Genomic DNA, 4,655 nt, shown 5'->3' on the forward strand with positions numbered 1-4,655 from the left:
GGGCTGGGAAGATAGGTCAGTGGCATTAGTGCCTGCCTAGCAATCACGAGGTTGCATGTTTGAATCCTAATACCACAAAACAACAAGAACAAAAAGCAATGAGAAAACTGGCAAGTTTTTAAAGCATGCATGTTTTACAAGCATATAGTTATAAATATTATAATTTGCAATTATATAAAAACATCATGAGAGAGCGACCTGCCATGCACCTGCCTGCTGCGTCTGGGACTATGGTGTTGCTGAACATCTTGATCGCTGGCACACCAGGAGTTGGAAAGACCACACTAGGCAAAGAACTTGCATCCAGATCAGGACTGAAATACATTCATGTGGGTGATGTAGCTCGAGAAGTCTGATCGGCGGATACCATGGAGTCTGGCAAGATGGCTTCTCCCAAGAGCATGCCAAAAGATGCAGATGATGGCACAGAGCCTGAAGGATATGGGATCACAGAATATGAGCTGAGAGTTATAAGTCAGATGCTGGAGTTTGCCTTCCGACATGTAACCACAATTCTAGATGATGCTAGAATTTATTCAAGCCATGCCAAGAAAGTCACTGTCGATGCTGATGATGTGTGACTGGTGATCCAGTGTCAGGCAGACCAGTTTTTTACCTCTCTTCCCCCAAGAGATTTTTTTTTTATATTACAAGGCAGAGAAACCAAATCCCTTTGCCATTGATCAAGCCCTATTCAGGCCCTAGATTACCACCTGACCAATATTGCTTAACAGCTCCAAACTACAGACTCAAGTCTTTACAAAAAAAGGCATCTACTTCCATGGGAAGAATAACAGTTCCACGGTTGAGTGTTGGTTCAGTTATTAGCTGACCAAGTACTCCCACACTAGGCACCCCAACCCCGCAGGCCATGTCTGTTTCAGCCAAAGGAGGGCGCCAGTGTCCCTCACTGGGCAGAGGTTTACAGTGCAGATGCCGGCCTCGCAGGCCCCTGCTGTCAAGGCCTCCATTCCTGCAGCTTCAGCAGTTCCCAATGTTCTGATTAGTCCATCACTAATTGGGTCCAAAACATTCTTATTACCACTAATATGTTGTCATCACAACATACTGCCAGTGAGGCATCAAGTGTGTTGAAAAGGAACCATGAAGATGGTGATGACGGTGATGATGATGATTATGATGATAATCTGTAGTTGGCCTTGAGCCGAGCAGCGCTCGCAGCTGCCCACATCCATGTCCTGAGAGTCGGCATGCTAGGTGTTTGCAAGTTCTGTTCTCTAGCAAATGCAAATACTTTTAATGAGCAAATTTAGACACCATTCTCTTTAAGTGAAATGTTGGGTTTTCTTTAATAGAAAACATGGTTTTTCATCAACCTTTATATGTAAAAAATAAAGTTGTCATTCAATTTGAAAAAACAAAACAACAACAACAAAAAAGATGATGGGTGAAAAAACTTAGAAGCCAGACACTAAAGTAACCCTAAGACAAGAAGGCTTCTGCCAGTGGTACTGCTAAAAAGGGTAAGGTAAGATAAAAACGTCCAAGAAGTGGCAGCCCCCTGCAGCCAACATCCTATTCTGATTAGAGGAACTGGTAGATACTCCCAATCTGCTATGTATTCCAGAAAGGCTTTGTACAAGAGAAAGTACACAGCTGCTAAGTCAAAGGTTGAGAAGAAAAATAAGGAAAAAGTTCTTGCTATGATCACAAAACCAGTCAGTGGGGACATGAATGGGGGTACTCAGGTAGCTAAGCTTCAAAAAATGCCTACATACTAACTTACTGAAGATGTGCCCTGAAAGCTCTTGAGCCACAGCAAGAAACCCTTCAGTCAGCATGTGAGGAAACTTCGAGCTAGCATCACTCCTGGAGCCATCTTGATTATCCTCACTGGGCATCACAGAGGCAAGAGAGTGGTCCTCCTGAAGCAGTTGCCCAGTGGCTTGCTACTTGTAACTGGGCCTCTTAGCCTTAATCATGTTCCTCTATGAAGAACACACCAGAAATTTGTCATTGCCATCTCTACAAAAATTGATATCAGCAAAGTGAAAATCCCCAAACACTTCACTTACTTCAACAAAAAGAAGCTGCGGAAACCCAGACACCAGGAGGGTGAGATCTTTTTTTTTTTTTTTTTTTTTTTTCCCGGAACCAGGGATTGAACTCAGGCCCTTGCACTTGCCAGAGAAGCGCTTATTCCACTAAGCCATCTCCCCAGCCCCGAGGGTGAGATCTTTGACACCAAGAAAGAGACATACCAGATTTCAGAGCAGCACAAAATAGATCAGAAAGCAGTGGACTTACAGATTTTAGCAAAAATCAAAGCTGTTCCTCAGCTCCAGGGCTACCTGCAATCCATTTTTGCTCTGACAAATAGAATTTATCCTCATAAATGGGTATTATAAATTTCTTACTAAGAACCTAATTAAATAACTGATAGATTTTTTAAAAAGAATATATTTGCACTCTGAGTTTGTAAAGACGTTTGTTTGTGTGTTCTGTGTATTTGTTTATGTGTTTTTATCTGGCTGAGCAAAACTAGAGGGCTCAAACTCTATCAGTGGAACCTTTGCTCCACCCTCCTTGTCCCATTCAGGTTCAGGTTTTAATTTTAAAGGAGTAAAAACTTTTGTGGTTGTAAAGTCCTTTCAATCAGAATTTAGAAAGAAAAAGTAAGTACAGGAATCAAACGTGCCAAAACCATTTCTACATACATATACCTCTGTGATTCTTGAGACTCTATCTTTCCTTTTTCTTTCTTTTTTTTTTTTTTTTCTGGAACTGAGGATTGAACTCAGGCCCTTGCGCTTGCCAGGAAAGCGCTCATTCCACTGAGCCATCTCCCCAGCCCCTATCTTTCCTATTTTTAACTACCAGTAATGATCTAACTTTTTCATCTGGCTTCTGTTCAAGCTCATTTATCTCTGGCGCTAGTGAGCCCATTTTTGGCCCTGAGGAGCCTCCATCCCCACACTTTACATCTGGTGAGCCAGTACCAGTGCATGACTATGTTGAATACTGGCTCTAACCAGTTCACTTCCCTGCTCTTTTGGGTACTCTTTGGAAGTTTTCTCATGGCCCACTTATCTTTTACCAGGTCCCCACTGCAGGCTCCAAATGTAGGGACTCACTGGCGCTTTGGTGTATCCCAGGGAAAGATGGCAGCAGGACTGAGGGAAAAATAGACAAGAGACAAGAGCTGGGTTCAGTTGGAGGTCTGTTTGCCTAATTGGCAAAAGACCCCAAGAACAGCAGTTGGGGCATTTATACATAGCTTTGCAAACTTAGTATCAGGAGACACAAAGTTCCCTATTGACTAATAGCCAAAATTGTCCAGACAGGTTGTTTTTCTCAAAACTGAGGTAGATTGACTGATTTGGGCACTGAGGTCTTGTCCTGTCCTCCTCCATGTATGACCAGTTTCCAGCTTTAGCCACTTCCAACACCCAGCTATTCCCCTTCCATGGCATTCCCAAAAAAGTTAAAGATACAACACCATAGTCACACACACACACACACACACACACACACACACGTGTAAAGCAACACAATTTATATCTAAGTCTCAGAAGCAGCCTATGTATCCATCAACAGATGAGTGAATAAAGGAAGTGTGGTATTGATGCACAAGAGAGTCCTGCTCTGCCATAAAGAATAAATGAGTCATTTGTAGGAAAGTGGATGTACATTGAGACCACAGTGCTAGGTGAAATAAATCAGACACACAAGCTCAAATATCCCGTGGCTTATCTTGTATGAAAAATCCAAAGTATTAGTAGTTTATGGGGCAGAATAAAAAGACATATAATAGGAAACAAGGCTATAGATCTTTTGAAAATAGGTAGGTGCAAGAGATAGAGGGAGGGGCTAAGTAGAGAAGGTAATGGGGCATAAAAAAAATCAAAATATTACATATATATATGTATTCATCATAATGAGTGCAATCACTATATGCCATAACACATACAAACAAAAGTAAATTTCTAAAAAATTAAGTCACTCTATATGGAAAGGTAAATCAAGGACAAAGAGGACTCAGATAATAGATATGGATCGAGAATGGGCTCAGAGACAAGGCAAGATATAGAAAACTGGATACACAGATTATAAAAAGTTAAACTTCAAGCAATGGTCAGAACTAAAAAATTCTACCATGAAGAAGACACCTCAGACAAATGCAGGCTGGGATAAGTGTCAACTTTCTGTTGGAGACCATCAATGATATGTATGGTGGAGATCAGGTTAAGTGGCCTAGGCTCCATGGTCTGAGGTCATTGTTGAATTGCTTTGAGAACAGAAATGTACCTGGCGTGTGAGTGAGACGACCCAGAGCCCAGGCCCTGCATGTGAGTGAGAGGACATGGGGCCGTCAGATGCTGATTCAACACAGATCCTAGGCCCGGTGTGGAAGCCTTCAGCAGAACTCCCTGCAAAGAGGCTAGAGGCAAGGCCCACCCAGCTGATTCAGGAGCAGAACATCTTGCCAGAGTGGAACAAAGGGTTCAGCTCTAACTCCTGCAGCAGGAAGAAGTGGAGCACAGCAGCCAGACCCCAGCCACACCCACCTGGAGGAATCTGAACTTCATAGATCCAGACCTGGTGCTAAGGTAATAACTCTATCTAAGCTCTACACCAAAGGTCAGAAGACAGTGGTATACAAAATGACAAAGAGAAGGAACAAAATGCAGTCT

The 4,655-nt window shown here is 42.5% G+C and overlaps 1 pseudogene; it reads left to right on the forward strand.

Annotated features, from left to right (window-relative positions):
- Positions 1-263: 263 nt before the first annotated feature.
- On the forward strand, positions 264-1,154 carry LOC101565805 (annotated as a pseudogene).
- Positions 1,155-4,655: the final 3,501 nt, after the last annotated feature.

This window comes from Octodon degus, unplaced genomic scaffold (genome assembly GCF_000260255.1).
Source record: "Octodon degus isolate 3935 unplaced genomic scaffold, OctDeg1.0 scaffold00100, whole genome shotgun sequence".
NCBI classification, from domain to species: domain Eukaryota; kingdom Metazoa; phylum Chordata; class Mammalia; order Rodentia; family Octodontidae; genus Octodon; species Octodon degus.